At 55.7% G+C, this 20,080-nt stretch overlaps 1 protein-coding gene across 3 annotated transcripts in view; it reads right to left on the bottom strand.

Moving 5' to 3' along the window:
* Positions 1-20,080, bottom strand: part of PDE10A (phosphodiesterase 10A) — a 216,532-nt gene that overhangs the window by 166,459 nt on the left and 29,993 nt on the right. The window lies entirely within an intron of this gene.

Raw genomic sequence — 20,080 nt, 5'->3', positions numbered from 1 at the left:
ATTTATAATAGTGTCAACAACAAAAATAAAGTTAAAACAAATAAATTAATGAAATCAATTTGGGCTGAAAAAGAAAACAAATCATGTTGCTCAAGCAACGTAACCTTTTCCGTTTAGCTTTTCCTGCCGGTGGTCAGGGTGTAGCTGTGAAGCGCGCATTATGCCGAGATCCTGGGGTCGGCCGCTTCATGCCCCCACCCCCCAGCGAGGCCCAAATGTCCTCATTTCTGAAACCTGTGAAGGTTGCCTCACGTGGCCACGGGACTTCAAAACGTGACTAAGTGACAGTCTGGAGATGGAGGGGGCTCAGCCCCGGGGCCACGCAGGGCGTGAAGCTCACAGAACCGCCGGGTGGTCCGCCTGTGTCGTCTGCAGCCACCACCTTCTGGTTCTTGGTTCTGCAGCCGGAGGACAGGAATGCCAGCCCCACATCTGCCCAAAGCGCAAGGGCAGCACCGTCCCAAGAGGGAGACACCGAGGCCGCGGGGCGAAGGCAGCGGGCCTGCCGCCGAAGCCGAGTGTCACCTGAAAGTTCTACTTCAAGTAGGTTCACCTCGAATCCCTTCAGTCAAAAGTTTCTTCCTAATTCAGCGTCTCATCCCCATGTTCGCACGTCGCTCAGGGAAGGACTCCGGCGTGTGGGCTCCTGACAAGTTAATTGTCCCCCGGGACGCGCCTGTCATCCTCCTCGGGAAGCTGATTTATCGCTTCAGGGGAATCATATCTCGAACTGAAGGCTGCCCTGCCGGTGACACCCACCCGCTGCACGTGATCGTGACCGAGTGAAGGTGGCCGTCCCACCCCAAGTCCCGTGGCCCCAGGCAGCGGGCAGAGCAGGCCCTGGGGGTGGTGGGGGAGCCTGAGGGAGCGGGTTACAGCCCCCTAAAGAGCAGGCCCTGGGGGGACGCCTGAGGGAGTGGGTTACACCCCCCTAAAGAGCAGGGAGCCCGGTGGCAGCCCCGGCGCACAGCGTCCCACTCGTGTCCAAACGTCCTCCTTCCTGACCTGTGACGCTGGGAGAGGGAGAGTCCACGTGGCTTCACTGTTTCTCATTTGACCTTCAGAGACGAACGCTGGACTCAAATACCCAGCCCTCCCCCGGCATCTCCTGTGGAGCCTAGAGCTCTGCCAACTCCATTCATCAAGGGTCCCGGTCCACACGGGGGTCGCATCCACCGTCAGCTGATTCAGAAACTGAGCGCCCACCCGCCCACTGGGAGCGACATCGGAGCAGCATCCTACACCGAGCCAGCGACGCACCCCCGGCCGGCAGACCCGCCCTCCCAGACGCACCCCCACTCGACTGACGGGCCTCGTGTGGGGCAGGAAGTCCTGAGGTCAGATTTCAAAAGCCACGTCCCGTGTGTGTGAATTACGTGCAAGTTTTTAAACGATGCTACGTGCAGAGAAAAGCGCAGAATGATCCATATGAACATAGATTTTGCAGGCCGCCTTCATGCGGCAGACAGCAGCCCTCCCGCACGGACTTGGGGGTCCTCTCCCACACACCCCTCCCGCCCCCCCCGATTTTGCAGGCCGCCTTCATGCGGCAGACAGCAGCCCTCCCGCACGGACTTGGGGTCCTCTCCCACGCCCCCCCCACCCCCCGCCACACTGGCTTGCCTTATAAATCCATGAGCATAGACTTACAGACTCAAAAAAGGATGCTGTCCTCCAGGCCAGGGGTTACGTGCTGGCTCCCTGGCATCTGACATCGTGTTGGCAACACTGACTGAGTTAACCAGTGCTTGGAGGGCCCGATGCCGGGACCCCGTCCTGGAGATGGTAACGCACCGGAGAGCGGGTCTCTCCCTGTCCGGGTGCACAGACCCGGGGCTGGGACAGGGTGTAATGCAGGTTCCCACCGCAGTCAGGATTTTAGCCTCGATGTTTGCATGTGCGTCTTATCTGTCGCACTAGGCGGGACCCCGTCCTGGAGATGGTAACGCACCGGAGAGCAGGTCTCTCCCTGTCCAGGGGCACAGACCCGGGGCTGGGACAGGGTGTAATCAAGTTCCTACCACAGTCAGGATTTTAGCCTCGATGTTTGCACGTGCGTCTTATCCGTCGCACTAGAATACGTTCTCTTCAAAGGTTAGGAGATCTTTAGGGTCTCGTCCTCTCCCACGGCATGTACGTGGCACCGCTCCTCTCATTCCCACATTCCTACAGGATGGGTGAACCACGTTAAGGAACATGCGGTGCGCTCAGAAAGGGGCCACTTCTGCAGACGGAGGCCTGCTGGTGGCGGGCGATTCTGTGGGAAGCCAGGTTTCCAGGGGCACTGGTGGGAGAAGAGAGGAAGAGTCCTCTCAAGACAGGAGGGACCCCCTTCGGAAGCAAGAGAGCAAAGTCCGGAGCTGGGTAAGATGATTGGTTTAGAGCAGCGGTTCTCAACCTGTGGGTCGCGACCCCTTTGGCGGTCGAACGACCCTTTCACAGGGGTCGCCTAGGACCATCCTGCATATCAGATATTTACATGACGATTCATAACAGTAGCAACATGACAGTTATGAAGTAGCAACGAAAATAATGTTATGGTTGGGTCACCACATGAGGAACTGTATTTAAAGGGCCAGAAGGTTGAGCGCCGCTGGTTTAGAGCAACCTCACGCTGAGAACTGAGGGGTCAAAGGATGGGTGCTTCACACAGCCTTGCTGGCTGTGGACGGGGCAGCATCAGACTAAAGGAATTGCTTGGGATCTAGAAATGCCAGAAGAATCCATAGAATTATGTCCCACTCCATTGAGAGAAGAGGGAATGAGAACATGTGATTTGTCATGTCCCAGCTTTTCCTGAACTTGAATGCCAAGCACAAGCCAGGTCTGACGGTAGGGAACAGTGTCAGAAGGAGACGGTCAGAAGCGGCGATGGACGTGGGAATGTGGGTCTTTGACTCGTCCGACTTCGATGCTCCGCCTCAGAGTTTAATGAGACTCATCCCATTGGCCCTCCTGGTTATTGATCACCCACCCCACCCCCATGTCTACCTTCTTGGCATATACCTGCTGCTGTCTACTTTTCCCCATGAACTTCCTGCTCATTTGCTTATGACACTAATCTTTCTACTTAACAACTGAATCCCTCCTTCTTTTTTAAAATTTTTTTAGCCCTTTCTACAAAGGGAAAGAAGTTAGGACAATTGAAGAAATTTAAATAACTCAAGCTTTCAATATGCTAGAACAGTGATGGTGAACCTTTTGGGCTCGGCGTGTCAGCATTTTAAAAACCCTAAACTTAACTCTGGTGCGGTGTCACATATAGAAATTTTTTGATATTTGAAACCATGGTAAAACAAAGTTTGATATTTATTTTATATATTTAAATGCCATTTAACAAAGAAAAATCAACCAAAAAAATGAGTTCGCATGTCACCTCTGACACACGTGTCATAGGTTCGCCATCACTGTGCTAGAATGAAATAATAGACAAAACAGCTCATAGGAGTTAAAGGTAAAAACATAGCAGGCAATGCCAGATCACGTATTTAAATGTACACTTGAAAAATCACCATTCAAATCACAACCTTCTAATGGATCGCAAAGGTCTCTGATAATTTTGTTTCCATTTTGTTCTTGTCCATGAAGGTCAAGCTGGCTGGTATGTGGGTGAGGTGTGTGTGTGGGGGGGGGGGGGGGGGGGGGCTTGTTGATGGATATTGGGGTAGCCAGAGGCACTGAGACGAGGACTTGAGTTTGAGTGGCCGTAACTGTTAACAGGATTTAGATGGGAAACTGTGTGCAGACAAGATGATTTGAAGACAAGTAGAGGAGACAGTGGTGATAGAATCGCTTTGATCGGGTCCCATTAAGATGAGATCAAAAAAGACTCCGTCGAGCTGGGGCTGGGCTGTTCAGTACCAGGGAGAGTTCCCGGTGGAGCGGTAACTGGGGAGACCTGAGCAGGTGCCCTTTAACCTCCCAAAGGCCCACAGTCCCTTCTGCTATGGGAAGTCGAGGGTTATCATCCACTCAAAGAGCAAGACGTCAAACTCAGTGGAAGAATTCAACCTTCCTGTGACTCAAATAGACTGGAAACTCCTTCATCCCTGCTTCACCTTTCACAAGGCCGGTGTCATCAGACAACTTACGCAAATCTCCTAATCTGTAAAATGGGTATATGATCCTTACCGCCCAGTGCTGCTGTGAGAATTGAGGGGTGTTATTTACATTAAATGCCTAAGGCAAAAGTTAACCTACACTAGCTGCTCTGATGTAAATAGTAATAGAGTCTCTCTCTCTCTCTCTCTCTCTCTCTCTCTCTTGATCTCCTTCCCTCCCTCTCTCTCTCCCACCTATACTTTTTTCAAATTCAAAGCCTACATTCTGACAAAGCAGAGACTTTAAAATCTGCTTTCTCTTTGAGTTAATAGTGATATCCAGTTGACCAAATGAAGTTTAGATTCTAACTCAACAGAGTTCTTGGTTAGCATCACAGAATCCATGCAAAGACCATTAGACTTCATTTTTAGTGATAAAAAGTATTGCTGTTCTCATTGCTATAACTTTATGTATTAACCCAAATTCTCACCCACTTGGTATTATCAATATTTAACAGTCTCTAAACCCCCTGCCCTAGGAAAAAATAATAACCTTTTATCAAACTTTGTAAAAGAGATATCATTCAACATCCAAGTACTTCAAACACCTTTACAAAGTAGTTGTATTTATTGAAGGAAGGGACAGAGGACTGAGGCTGAAGTAACACCCTGGTCGGTGGTTCCTACTATGGCCACACGTTAGGTCACGCTGGGAGCTCTCAGAACACAGGTCAGCATCCTGTACTCACACACCTTCCGACCTGTGACTGACATTCCAACAAGGCAATTCTGACCTGCAGACAGACTGGGGAGCCACGGATAGAGGTCAGGACAAACACAGGAAAAGAACGGCTTCTGACCGACGTTTTTAAACACCCATTTTCAATGCTTGTTTCGAAGCGGCTTTAATAATCTTTAGTTAGTGGCAAGCACAGCCCTCACAGGGATGGTATTCTCCGCCGTTCATAATGACCTTCAGCTTCCTGAGATATAGTCCTCAAAGACATACGTTCCAGAATAATGACTCAACCCCGTCATCAGTTCACTGAGAATCTGGATGCAGGGACACGAGCAGTTATTTGAGGTTTAATCTCGGATTCTAAAACAGTGCACATCTGTGGGAGTGACCGTTCCACACGTAATTACTTCTAAATCATGATTCATTCTACATGGTGTGGTCTGCGCGGTGAGCCCGGAGGAGGGGGACCCTGGCCGGGCAGGGCAGACCGGGCACAATACAGAGGTGACCGCACTTCCGAGCACTGCCCGCCGGGAGGAAAGAGGAATTCAGGCACCAAAGCCCATTTCTGGGCAAAGCCCAAAACACTGGCTCCCTGTGAACAGAACGCAAACGCTGAGCCGAGGAGTGTCACCGTCATTTACACTTCTGGGTGAGGAATAAAGATGCCCTTTTTCTTCAGATAAAGCAAACTTGTTTTCCACATGATTGCTGGAGGGAAACCACGGCTTCTAAATATATATATATAATTGATTTCAGAGAGGAAGGGAGAGGGAGAGAGAGAAACATCAATGATGAGAGAGAATCATGGATCGGCTGCCTCCTCTGCAACCGGGATCGAGCCCGCAACCTGGGCATGTGCCCTGACCGGGAATCAAACCGTGACCTCCTGGCTCATAGGTCAACGCTCAACCACTGAGCCCCTGTGGCCGGTGAAAACAGTGGCTTTTCTGAAACAACGGTAGACGCTCTGTCAATGAGGAGATGAGTTTCATCAGGTGGCACCTGAGTCTTTGCTCCTGGACCTCAGTGACTCCTGTGCAGCCAACGTCAGGCTTCTCTTGACCAGAAAAGAGATGGACTTTTCTGTCTCCCCGGGGACTAACGCAACCCTGAATGGAGGCGCCCACAGAGCCTGAATATGAACTCGGCGTTCGTGGACGCCTCCTATCTTAAATGTCTTTTACATCTACTAATACGACTTTATTTCAAACTAAGTTACTCATCTCAAATCTCCATATCCAATACCAATGGCAACTGCATTGGTAGCTACTCTGAAGCTTAAATTCATGGATAGTAACACATTCCTCTCGCTGCAACTGACTCTCAACGGATAGCTTCAACTTCAGGGTCATGAATAAGGCCCCCTAGTGGGCGACATAGTAAGTACGAACACAAATAAAACGTAAGCTGTCCCCTAAAGACACAAAATAAGATGCAATAAGTGCTCCGCATAGGAGTACGAACAAAGCAGTATGACCCTGAAGTTATTAATAAACGGTCCCTTAAACCCACATAAAAGCGAGACACTTTCTGCAGATGAAACGCGCAGCTGCGAGTGTTAGTAAATCCTGAACTTTCGCAGGAAAGGAAATGGGATGGAATGTTCGCCAGCGTGAAGAACCGCAGATCGGATGCTATCGGGGATGGTATCCCCACAGTGAGCGCCTGCGGCTCAGGCTGCCCCTGATTCACCTTTGACCCCTGGGGCTTCATTGGGGAAGCGTTTAGAAAAGTCTCAGGAATCGCCGGAATCATGAATAAATGAGAAGACAGATGAAGAAGCCATCGCTACATGGTGGTCGCCAACTCTCCACGCCAGGAGTGAGCCTAAAGCCCAGCGTGGACTTTCATTAGCGAAGTCTCCGTTTAGGTCCATCATTTTAACAAACGCAGGGTATTCATAGGAAAAGCGTTTGGAGCAGGAGTGGAGGAAGGGTGTGGGGTGCCCTGAGCTTCCTGTCACCCAAACTACAAATCAAAACCTGCCCTGGCTGGTGTGGCTCCGTGGATAGAGCGCCGGCCTGTGGACCAAAGGGTCCCCGGTTCAGTTCCGGTCAAGGGCACCTACCTCAGTGGCAGGCTCCTCCCTGGCCTGGGCCCTGGTCCGGGCGCGTGCAGGAGGCAACCCATCGATGTGTTTCTCTCGCATGGATGTTTCCCTCTGTCTTTCCCTCTCTCTCCCTCTCTCTCTAACATCAATGGGAAGGCCCTCGGTGAGGATGCTCAGGGGAAGGCCCTCGGGTGGGGCGTGGACGGGAACGTGTGACTGTGGGGAGGGGCCCCATGGCTGGCAGACCGCAGCTCAGTGGCGTCACCCACACGGGCACCAGGGCCTTTCTGGAGGGAGGCGCTCACAGCAGAGACGCGAGGGTCTGCCCGGTGATTCATGAACAAACAGGAGCGCGGTTCTGACCCACCACAGCCCCGCGGCAGCAAAGTTAGCTGCAGCCGCTGTGACAGAAGAAAACCTTGGGTGACATGCGCTTATGGTACAGCTCCTTCCACGCACAGCGGTCACTCGTGTCAGAGCCGCTCGCTCTCTGCACCCAGTGCGGGCCACCCACTAGTGCTCCCCTCTCCCACCTGACCCCGCCCACTAGTGCTCCCCTCTCCCACCTGACCCCGCCCACTAGTGCTCCCCTCTCCCACCTGACCCCGCCCACAAGTGCTCCCCTCTCCCACCTGACCCCGCCCACCAGTGCTCTCCCACCTGACGTCATCTGAAGTCAGTTCTCTCCCACTGTCCTCTCTGTGACAGCTTTCATTTTGATGCCCGACCGAGGCCCAATGGAGGTCGATATTATCGCACTTTGGCTGTTCAGAGCCTTGAGTCCCACCCACTCAGTAAAGGCTCGGCTCGACCCGTCGCTCCCTCTTCCCCTGGCCCTGCAACTGTGGGCACGGCGGCCCTGCTGGAGGAGGCCCCACGTTCTCCAGTTACTGTCGCTTTCTTATACCCACCCCCCTCCGTGTTTCCCATGGACAGGGAGGCCGATTAAAGAGGGTAACCAGTGATCCATCATCCAAACTGGGACCATCGAACAGGAAAGGAGCCTCATGGACAATTGTACCCGGAGAGCAGGCAGGAAGCGGGAACTGGGCGCCGACAGCGGCGGACCCAAGGTGCCCTGGCCTGCAGGCTGGGCCGCGTGTTGTGAGCCTCTCGGGGGGCCTCTCTCAGGGGGCTCAGTGAGGAGGGAATAAGCAGGTTTTGTAAAGCTGGGTCTTTAGGGAGAAAAACTGTAGCAGAGACATTACGGGAACAAGGTGCAAACCCCGTGGCTGGGAGCAGCTGGGACCCCGCTGCGGCTCAGACCCCGCGGTCCCACAGCTGCGTTGTTCCATCCTGGGGGTCAGCACCTGGCACTGTGGTCACCTCGGGCCTCACAGGAGGCGGAATGCAGAGCCCACGTGTCCGCAGAGCCCACAGCCACTGTCCACAGCCACTGTCCGCGGCCACTGTCCACAGCCACTGTCCACAGCCACTGTCCACGGCCACTGTCCGCGGCCACTGTCCACAGCCACTGTCCACAGCCTCCTCCAGTCGCCCCCACGGCCGGAAGAGGGCGCGGGGCAGAGAGCAGCGTCACCACGCCGGAGGATTGGAACTTGCCCGTGGAACTGCGGCACTTTCATGACATCAGCCACCAAGGCTAGCTCAGCTCAGCAGCCTGTTCCATGTCTTAGTTAACATGTGAGGACGTGATCGCTGGAGGAGGCCCCACGTTCTCCAGTTACTGTCGCTTCCTTACACCCCCTCCCCGCCCCCCACCACCGTGTTTCCCACGGATGGGGAGGCCGATTAAATAGGGTAACCAGTGATCCATCATCCAAACTGTTCCATTTTGAACGAGAAAGGAGCCTCATGGACAATCTGCCAGGGCCACCCGCAAAGCCCGCCTCCCACCGGGAGCGCCGATCGGCCTCCAGATGAAGGGGAAACCGGGGGAAACGCCGTACGGAAAACCAGAGGGGGCGGCTCCTGCCTGCTTATGAGCCTGCCCCCCCCCCCGGGGCTGACCCTGCAGGTTGTGCCCAGGCCGATCCCCTCTCCTGCCACGTGCCATGTGCCGTGTGCACTGCTCCAGGTGCTGGGCCCTGTGCTGTGTGGCTGTGGGTCTTTAGGGAGAAAAACTGTAGCAGAGACATTACAGGAACAAGGTGCAAACCCCGCGGCTGGGAGCGGCTGGGACCCCACTGCGGCTCAGACCCCGCGGTCCCGCAGCTGCGTTGTTCCATCCTGCGGGTCAGCACCTGGCACTGTGTTCACCTCAGGCCTCACAGGAGGTGGAATGCAGAGCCCACGTGTCCACGGAGCCCACAGCCACTGTCCATGGCCACTGTCCACAGCCTCCTCCAGTCGCCCCCATGGCCGGAGGAGGGCGCGGGGCAGAGAGCAGCGTCACCACGCGGGAGGATTGGAACCTGCGCGTGGAACTGCGGCACTTTCGTGACATCAGTCACCAAGGCTAGCTCAGCCCAGCAGCCTGTTCCACGTCTTAGTTAACATGTGAGGACATGATTGTTCGAGGTAAAACCCAAAGCAGCAAATTCCATGGGAACATGAGCTGCTCCAATTTAAATTTTGGCCAAAAAAACAAACCAACAAAAAAACAACCAAAAGCGATGGTTGGCATTGCCAGGGCCACCCGCAAAGCCCGCCTCCCACCGGGAGCGCCGATCGGCCTCCACGTGAAGGGGAAACCGGGGGAAACGCCAGACAGAAAACCAGAGGGGGGGGCTCCTGCCTGCTTATGAGCCTGCCCCCACCCCGGGCTGACCCTGCAGGTTGTGCCCAGGCCGGTCCCCTCTGCCTGCCACGTGCCATGTGCCGTGTGCCGTGTGCACTGCTCCAGGCGCTGGGCCCCGTGTTCTCAACCTGTGGGTTGCGACCCCTTTGGCGGTCGAACGACCCTTTCACAGGGGTCGCCTAAGACCATCCTGCATATCAGATATTTACATGACGATTCATAACAGTAGCCACATTACAGTTATGAAGTAGCAGGGAAAATAATTTTACGGTTGGGTCACAACATGAGGAACTGTATTTAAAGGGCCAGAAGGTTGAGAACCACTGCCCTAGGACATCCCCGAGGCTCCAGCTCCTGAGGCACCGGGACCTTCGAGGACCTCGATGCTGGGATGACAACTGCACCCTGGGACCCAGAACCAACCGCCTCGGATACTGGGCTCACTCAGTGAATGGAAAAGGCGGGTTGGCCCTAAAGCAGGAATCCTGACCACATGGGGCGTCGTCCACGCGGGAGGCCCCTTCCCAGGGTCTGAAACACACGTGCTCACACGCAGAGCTCAGGACGGGCGTCCACACGGGGAGCCCAAGTCCCGTCCGTCTAACAAAAAGCCCGCCTCCCACCGGGAGCGCCGATCGGCCTCCACGTGAAGGGGAAACCGGGGGAAACGCCAGACAGAAAACCAGAGGGGGGGGCTCCTGCCTGCTTATGAGCCTGCCCCCACCCCGGGCTGACCCTGCAGGTTGTGCCCAGGCCGGTCCCCTCTGCCTGCCACGTGCCATGTGCCGTGTGCCGTGTGCACTGCTCCAGGCGCTGGGCCCCGTGCTGTGTGGCTGAGCCCCAGGCCAGCGGTTCTCAACCTGTGGGTCGTGACCCCTTTGGTGGTCGAATAACCCTTTCACACGGGTCGCCTAAGACCATCCTGCATATCAGATATTTACATGACGATTCATAACAGTAGCCACATTACAGTTATGAAGTAGCAGGGAAAATAATTTTACGGTTGGGTCACAACATGAGGAACTGTATTTAAAGGGCCAGAAGGTTGAGAACCACTGCCCTAGGACATCCCCGAGGCTCCAGCTCCTGAGGCACCGGGACCTTCGAGGACCTCGATGCTGGGATGACAACTGCACCCTGGGACCCAGAACCAACCGCCTCGGATACTGGGCTCACTCAGTGAATGGAAAAGGCGGGTTGGCCCTAAAGCAGGAATCCTGACCACATGGGGCGTCGTCCACGCGGGAGGCCCCTTCCCGGGTCTGGAACACACGTGCTCACACGCAGAGCTCAGGACGAGCGTCCACGCGGGGAGCCCAAGTCCCGTCCCGTCTAACATTGTAGTCGGCAAACTACGGCTCTCGAGCCACATGCGGCTCTTTGGCCCCTTGAGTGTGGCTCTTCCTAAGCCTTAGGAGTACCCTAATTAAGTTAATAACAATGTACCTACCTATATAGTTTAAGTTTAAAAAAGTTGGCTCTCAAAAGAAATTTCAATCATTGTACTGTTGATATTTGGCTCTGTTGACTGATGAGTTTGCCGACCACGGGTCTAACGGAAGAGAAGCCGGAGATGGAGTGGCAGGAGCGACGAGCTGCGAGCCCCGCTCGTTCGTTCAACGTGGGGATGTGATCCTCTCAGAAGTTAAACGGCCCGGGGGTCACCGAGCTGCGGGCTCGGGCTGGCCGCATGGCCTTCGGGTCCCGGGAAATGCCAAATCGGCGAGTGGAGAGGACCCTTGTGCAGCCTCGTCCGCAATCTGAGATCGATCCCCGTTACAAGGGCCCCCACGAGGCGTAAGTCAAGTGAACAGTACGGTCGACTCCTAACCTCAGCGACGGCTCAGCCACGGCCAACGCCGTTTATTGAGCGCGGGTCAGCTCACCGTTAAACCGAGTACCGATCGCCTCTGGCGTCGTAAATCTCTTCGTGGCTTCGGCAACTGAAAAGCACTAAGACTCTGATGCCTGCAGACGGCGGCACTCAAACGTGCAGCCTCAGAAAGCACCGTGCGGGTGGCCCGTGCGCCGGCAGCACCTCAGAAGCAGCCGTCGAGGAGAAAGCATGACATTCGCGCGGCAGAGAAAACGCCTAATGTGTGACTTTGCATCGAGAAATCAGCGCCCAGGAGCCCCATCCCAGGCCCACAGGGTCTCTGACTCTCACCAGGTTCCAGGAACGGGCCCAACGATTAACTTCTACACGAGAGCCAGCTGCCCCCACATGACGACAAGCACACTCGTGAGAAACACGCGTGTCGACCATGCCGAGCGGAACTGCCAGGAGCGCCTTCGCAAGGCAACCGAGGACACCAGGCGACCCTGTGACATTGTTCTTCGTGACCTGCGCTCCCTTCTCTGCCCTGTGCCGCTCCCCACACACACACCCCGACGGGAAGCCCCCGAGAAGGGCCCGGGTCCTATCGGATCACAGCAGCAGCAGCTCGCACAGAGCCAGGCACAGAGTAGCTGCTCAGTAAATCGCTGAATGAATGGACGCAGCACCGGAAACTGTCTGAGGAGACACGATGTCCCATCGGGCGACGGGTGAAGGTTCGAGGCGCCTGAACATCCTTTTGTTCCTTGGCTTCCCCCTCGCCCTCCTTTTTATTTTTTATTGATTTCAGAGAGGTAGGGAGAAGGAGAGAGAAACACCAGTGATGGGAGAGAATCATGGACCGGCTGCCTCCTGCACACCCCCTACTGGGGATCGAGCCCGAAACCCGGGCCTGTGCCCTGACCAGGAATCGAACCCAGGACCTTTCATTTCCTAGGTCAATGCTCAACCACTGAGCTACACCGGCCGGGCCAGAGCAGACTTTGAGAAATGAGTTTGCAGGAGGCTGTGCACAAACCGACCACCAGTCTCAGGGACAGTGACAGCCTCGCTCACTAATTTCCTCAGAGTCCGCCGGTCCCGGGGCAGCACTCAGCAGGGCAGACCGTCTGCACTGGTGGACGCCTGGCCGAGGGCGCGGCTGAGGGCGCGTGCCCAGGGAATGCTAGTAACACCGGCGAGAGGGTGTGGGCATGTGGTTTCGACAGCGAGCTCTGCGGCCTGCCTTCCAAGCTCATAGCACATCTCCCAGCCTTCGCTCTTCCCCAACATGCAGTTCACTGTAGCGAGCAGGCATGTGGCCCCCGGGGATCTGGATGGGGGGCCGGGGGTGGCTCCCGTGCCCGCTATTCAGGGAATGAAAGAACGACGGGCTGTGAGCGCTCCATCAACGCCCAGAGTTGAAAGGGAGGGCGCAGAGCCGCAGCTGATCTCGGACCCAGAAGCTTCCGGTCCCAGCGAGGCCCAAGCGAGCGGGTTCAGACCCGGTGGGGGCGCCGGCAGCTCGCCTTTGCCTCAGGGTTCCGCCCTCCTGCCCTTTGCCCTCTCAGAACAAAGCGACAGCCATCACCCTGACAGCCGAGAAGAAACCGCCTCGGTGACGAGCCTGGAACGTTAATTACTGATCATTGTGATCCTGCAGCACAGGAGGCGGCATTGCTCTCGGGGGAGAACTTGAACACATGCTAATGCGCTTAACTCGTCTGGGATCCGCTCACGACAGAGTCGTTCGCGGGCCGAGGGCTGCGGGGCTGCCTCCGTCTTTTTGTTGTTGTTCATCCTCACACGAGGATATTTTTCCATTGACTTTTAGGGAGAGTGGGAGGGAGAGAGAGAAACATCGATGTGAGAGAGACACATCCATTGGTTGCCTCCTGCACTAGCCCCGACGGGGAGGAGCCTGCCACCCAGGTGGGGGGGGGTGAGGACAGGTGGCACAGGGACTGCCCAGCGGTCGCCCCTCCTGGTGGCCAGACTGCGAGCCGAGGAAAGACTCTCCGGAAAGTGCCACAACTCGCCTCCACCTGCCACACTCCGCCGCTGACCCCTGTGGCCTCCAGTGAGTCATCGGGCCGCCTACCTTCCCCCGAGGTGTCACCGGGATTCATGAGTTCATATGCAAAGAACCTGCTGTAAATAGTGCCTGGAGGGCGGGCGCAGAATTCTCACCCGCTCCCTGCGCCCCCTGCGCTGCGCCTCCGCCTCCGCCTCCCCGAGGAGCGCTGGGACTCGGGCGACCTCAGACTTCCCAGAGAACTCGGCTAGCTCGGCGAGTGCGCCTCCAAACGTGTTCTTATCAAACCGTGAAAATACACACCGACTTACTTTCTCCCAGCCCCGTCCTCCGTGTCCTCCGTGGTCTGGCCACACCAGCTGGGACCAGGGCGGGACGACGCAGAGCAGATGGCAGGCAGGCCTCCGAGCCCGTGGCTCCTGCCCGCTGTGTGCAGCCTCTCCATGGTGTCCTCACTGCTCCCAGGCAGAGCGGCTCAGAGTCCTGCCCACGGCCGGTGACCTTTGCTCCTTGACCTGCACCTCCCATCCCCGTGGGCTCAGGGGACACCTGCTGGGCCCCCACTCTCTGGTGCGGAAGCAGGTGGCCCAGAAATACAGTAGAGGCCACTGCAGGGCACCGGCCAGTGAGGGCACGGGGGAGTGTGGGCACGGGGAGTGTGGGCACGGGGCAGTGTGGGTGCGGAAGCAGGTGGCCCAGAAATACAGTAGAGGCCACTGCAGGGCACCGGCCAGTGAGGGCACGGGGGAGTGTGGGCACGGGGAGTGTGGGCACGGGGGAGTGTGGGCACGGGGAGTGTGGGCACAGGGGCACAGAGGGCACGGGGGAGTGGGCACAGTCTAAACAGAAAAAAAAGAAAAAATATATTGCCATACGTTCCCTACAATGTCAGCCGAAGGGCAAAGTCAAGGTTATGACGGTTATTGGCTGGATTAATGGAATTGTAAGTGAGGGCCCCTCACAGAAGGGACTTAAACCACATTCTCGGGGGAAATGAGCTTCAAGTGAATGAGAGAAGATGGAGAATAAAATCAGGAGAATGAAGAACAAGAAGAAATGGGACAAGTCAACACCAGGCATCAAAAAAAACCAGTAACACCCAACGCCAGTCCCTGTGCCCGCGCCCACGCTAACCCTCCCACGCAGAGCAGAGACCACGGGGATGACCCAATGGCTGCTCACGGGGGCCGGGCAGCCCCCTTCACCCCTGACCCGCCAGCAGGAGCAGGAGTGTGGGAGTCGGGAGGGGCCGAGCCAGCGCCGTCGGGCCAGCGGGGCTCCTGTCTGCCCCAGGCTGCCCGGCTGTGGTTCCTGTGCTGTCAGACCTCACCAGGAAGAGGTAACGCCATCCGGGACCCGCGGACACGAGACACAAGCACTAAACGGTACCCAACACACGGCCTCTCCGGCGCGTGAACCAGGACACGTGGGAAACGCGTGATTTCCTGTGTGCTGGCTGGTGTATGTGATGAGGAGACCACGGCTCTGACCTGAGCGGGAGAGGCCTCCGGGCCTTGTTCATTAGCCCGCTTGCCGTGTCTCCGAGAAGGGCTCCCCCGGCGCCCGCAGTGGAAGCGGCGATGCCAGTCGTGGGTAAGGAACACGGAGAGAGGCCTCCGGACCTGGGGCGCGCTCTGGGGGCGGGTTGAAGTTTCAGGGCGACATCCAGAACACGTGATGGCCCATCGGCAGCCCTGCTGTCCCGGCTGAGGTCATGGCTCCACAGAACACGGCTCTGTGTGTTCCTCCAGGAAGCTGACTGTCCCTAGCAGAGGGGAGGGTAGAGGCCGGCTGCGACTTCACCCCGAGGCCGGAGCTGTGGCCTGTGGGGGGCAAGCACACCCCAGGACAGCTCTAGGGAACACGGCAGATTGTGAGAGAAGCCTTTGGCTAGCACTCACCCGCGTCGGAGCACATCGCTGCGGAGTGAGGTAGTTACAGGTCTGCAAAGCTTCGTCCCAGGAAACCGTCCTTAAACGAGAAACGCCCCACGTGGCACGTTTTTCCGTTTGCAGACACGCAGACCCGGACGGCGGCTGCCCCACCCACCGGCCGGCGGGCAGGTGAGAGCCGTCCAGGGACCCGGGACGGGAAGGAGGCCCTGCCCCTTCAGGCAGGAGGGCTCCTCTTCCTGTGGCCCCCCAGCCCCTCTCATCCGGCTCCTGGCCAGTCCAGGGGGGGTGCTGAGCCTTGTTTCACCCCTGACCCGCCAGCAGGAGGTTCAAAATCCAGGAGTAGGAACCCCCTCAAGGACCCCAAGAAGGAGAGGGTTTCTCCACCAGCGGTTTGAGGAGGAGGAAACATGAGCCCGAGATGGACGATGGAGGACAAAGGGGAACCTGCTGGAGTGAATGCCACAACCCGGAGCACAGGGAGCCCCAGGCTCGGCCCCTCCCGGAGCCCGAGGCCTGTCCTGACCCAGGCTCTGCAGAGGGTCTGAGCGCCCCTCCAGGCTCAGGCACTCCGGAGGCCGATGACAGGCGCGGGCTGGGGCCATGGGGCCACGTGGATGACAGGCGTGGGCTGAGGCCACGGGGCCACGCGGGAGCACATTTGTTTTCAGAAGACAGCAGCGCACTCGCCAATGCCAGATTCCTTGCTTGTTGTTGTTGTTTTTAAATTATTTTTATTGATTTCAGAGAAGAAAGGAGAGGGAGAGAGAGATAAAGACATCAGTGATGAGAGAGGTCACTATAAGGAGAGTTTTGCGTGTTTGCACATCTCTGCGATTCTGCCTGGATAGGAGACGGAGAGGGGGGGCACGGCGGGGGCCTCCAAAAATGCCCGTCCTGGAGCCGGCGTGACTGAAGCACCTGGAGATCCTGCCTCAGAGGGACACGTTCCCAAAGCACCTTTCATTCCCTTCATTCCCAGTGGGATGGGCTTTTCTCCGCCCTGGGTTTGGAGTGCCGCCGCCGGAGGAGGAGGGCGCCCTCTGCTGGCCAGCGGCGGGATTGCCGCCGGGAGGAGGAGGGCGCCCAGCGGGCCCCTCCCAGTTCTCCTCCTCAGGGCTGGATCCCCTTCAGGCCAGATTCAAGGTTTTCGGGTTTTTTTTCAATCACGTAATTTACTTAATGTCAATAATTAAATGTGTTTAAGGAACCAATATTTTGACGTCAGAATTGAGCATGAGTAAAAAGACCTGGTGCCACTCAAGTTTCTGCAGCCCGTCTAGGCATCCTGTTAGCTTCCTACTGTATATGCGTGTGCGTGTGCACACACGTGTGTTTGTGAGTGTGCATGGGTGCGCATGCGCGAGTGTGTGTGCATGCACATATGTGTGTGAGTATGTGCACGTCTACACACACGTGTGAGTTGTGAATGTGTGCGTGGAGAGAGAGGAAGAAAGTGAACAGGTAGATGCAAGTAAGAGAAAGCAGACTAGTGGAGGGACCCTTCTATTTACATAGAAAGAAGTTTCTGCCTGTATTTCTGCCCTGAACAGGTCATCATTCTGTCGTCCCACACTGAGGAGGGTTACGGTCACAAATACCATGTGAGGATGAACGCTTTTTAAGTGTTGCTCAGGGTTCGGATAAGTTTGCATTCGTGATCCCTCATGAAATAGACAAAAGCAATTGAGCTATTTCGAACTTAGCAAGAACTGACTTGGTTCACCAATGTCACTAATAATTTGAATAATTTGAAATATTCCACCAATGGTTCCACCCACTTGCGAGAGGTACACTGGCCACAGCGGGTCTGTTGTCCACTGTAGACATCTTATAAACAGGTGAGGCCCTGGGCATTGTCCACTATAGACATCTTATAAACAGGTGAGGCCCTGGGCAGGCGTTGGAAGGGGCGGGGGTCAGTGAGCTGTATTTCTGCCCTCCTGGACCGTAAAACCAAAATTACTCCACCCAGCAAAGCCATCATTAAGAATCGAAGGAGCGATAAAGAGCTGCCCAGGCAAGAAGAGCGATGGGACCTCATCACCACCAGACCAGAGTTACAAGAAATGCTACAGGTCTTCTTTAAGAAGAAAAAGAAGGGGGAAATATTTTTTAAAACGTGAATAATAAAATGCCAATAAATACATACTTATCAATAATTACCTTAAATGCAAATGGCTTAAATGCTCAATCAAAAGACATATCAAGGCTGAATGGATAAGAAAACAAGCCCCTGACATATACTGTCTACAAGAGACTCACTTCAGATAGAAAGACACACAGACTGAAAGCAAAGGGGTGAGAAGAGATATTTCATGAAAGTGGAAACAAGCAAAGGAAAGCTCAGGTGGCAATACTTATACCAGACAAAACAGGCTTTGAAACAAGGGCTATACCAAGAGACAAAGAAGGGCCCAGCAAGTCCACTTCTGATATTTATAGGAAGAAACCCCAAACAGGAGAAGACACGCATCCATGTGTCCATTGCAGCATTATTTACAACAGCCAAGACGTGGAAGCAACCCAGCCCCTGGCAGAGGGATGGACACAGGGGTGCCTACAGGGTGGGGAAGTAGGCTTACAGTTTTGAGTACACAAAGCACGGAGTTTATTCTTCTATTATTATTTATTAATGCTTGCATTATTTTCCTTATGAACAACTATAAACCTGCTTTTGTCCCCATGAGTCTATTTTGGTTCTATTTGTTCCTCTATTTTGGTTTTAGTGCCGCATGTAAGTGAAACCACGTGGCGTTTGCATTTCTCTGACTGACTTCACTCGGCACAGTGCCCTCGAGGTCCGTCATGTGTGCAGTTGGCAGGACCTCATTCCTGGTTATGGCTGAGTCATAGTCCAGGGTGCATGCAGGGGTTTCCAGAGGGGAGGGGGTTCGGAGGGTGGGTGAGAAAAGTGAGGGGTTAGGAAGCACAAATTGGTAGTTAGGGGATATAAAGCACAGCAGAGGGCAGCTGTGGGTAAACTACGGCCCGCGGGCCGGATCCGGCCCGTTTGAAATGAATAAACTAAAAAAAAAAAAAAAGACCGTACCCTTTTATGTAATGATGTTTACTTTGAATTTATATTAGTTCACACAAACACTCCATCCATGCTTTTGTTCCGGCCCTCCGGTCCAGTTTAAGAACCCATTGTGGCCCTCGAGTCAAAAAGTTTGCCCACCCACCCCTGGCATAGGGAATACAGTCGATAACATGTAATAACTATGTGCGGTGTCAGACGGGCACTGCACTCCCCGGGGTGACCACTTAGGTTACACAGTGTCTAGTCACTGTGGACACTGGGAGTCAGTGTTCTATGTCAACTGTCATTGAAAAATAAAAAATACGTAAAGTCAAAATATAAAACATAAAATCGACAGACATGGGGGAAAAAACTTCCCTTAGAACAAAACCAAACCCCCGTTTAGGATCACGCTCAGTATCTGAACTTGACGTAAAGTCTTGCCATAAAGACAAGCTGAAGACGGGCTTCCCGAGGAGGGAGAAGGGAGCATTGTTAAACTTGGGACCAGAAACGGTCTTACGTTTGGATGATGAAATCAAGCAGCCTTTTCCCTTTCTGTCTTGCTGACCAATTCCCTGAAACGCATGCTGTGAAGGAACATGAATGAACAACTAAAAATAAACTAGGCTGGATTCTTCTAAAAATCGGTCCTGTAGGAATTCAAACTGCGCATGTTTTAAACGTCTGCTAAGAACTGTGAAAAGTCCGCTTCTCGCATAAAAAGAAAACGTCGCACAAATACAGACCCTGTTATTACCAGCCGCCGGGGACGGGGCTGCAGCTTCGGTCTCCCGGCTCAGAAAACAGCATTTTGTGAGAAAAGGAAGGCTCGCCCGGTTTCTCCGTCACAGGGAACCCGTGAGACAAACGCAAAGGGCCAGGGGCGGGACTGGGGGAGCAGACGCCTGCGCTCTCTCCCACTGGGTGGCAGCAGACACACACACACGAGGAGGAAGGAAGAGGGGGGCTTGGTCCTGGGCAGTGGGGCTGGCTTTCTAGGCAGGACGTTTTAGGGGGGCGGGCAGGGCAGGTCACCCCACAACCTCTGGGGTGGCGGCCGCAGCCCTTCAAGTGCCAAGTCCTCAGGGCAGGACCCACAGGGCTGTGCGTGGGCCTCACAGGAAGGTCATGAGTGTGTCGGCCGCCTCCCTCCCCTCCGAACGTGTCCCGGGTCCTGGCAGTGACAGGTGACGTCTGGGGTGTCCCAGGGGGCCGGGGGAGGGGCTCTGTGGAGCGCTGTCCTTCCTGCTGTTCTGCTGTGACCCTCAAGCTCTAGAAACATACAGTGTGCGTGTCGTCTCCACAGCAAACACGGCCGCAGGTGATCCCCCCCTGCAGGCCTCCCGTGCCCAAGGCTCAGGGGTCCCCGTGGGTCCCGGGCGGCCCACCCCTCGAATTTAGGGGAGACCAGAAAGCAGCCCGCCCCTCCGCCACCGCCCTCTCTCGTGGCGGCGTCTCTAACCGGGGGAGCCTGAACCACGCTGGCAGGGGCGCCGTGGGCAGGTGCAGGCCCTTCTCCGTCCTGATGACCGAGGCCCGTTGTGTCCCATAAACTTTACGGCCTGAAGCCGTGCTGTCCTGCCCGTTTTAACGCCCGGTGAGGGAGCGTCACACAGGCTCTGCAGGCGGCTGGGAAGCAGCGGGGAGTGGGGCCGGCCCGACCGGAGCGCGTCTTCCCTGCACGTCTCTCACAGGAGCGGCCTGGGCTCGTGTCCATGTCAGGGTCACGGTGAGTTTCAGGATCCGGGGCCCTCGCCCCCCAGCCCTGCCCCGTTTGGG

The sequence above is a fragment of the Myotis brandtii genome, unplaced genomic scaffold (genome assembly GCF_000412655.1).
Source record: "Myotis brandtii unplaced genomic scaffold, ASM41265v1 scaffold1077, whole genome shotgun sequence".
Lineage (NCBI taxonomy): Eukaryota > Metazoa > Chordata > Mammalia > Chiroptera > Vespertilionidae > Myotis > Myotis brandtii.
The sequence above is the reverse complement of the archived record's forward strand: the minus strand, read 5'-3'. Positions and strand labels throughout refer to the sequence as shown.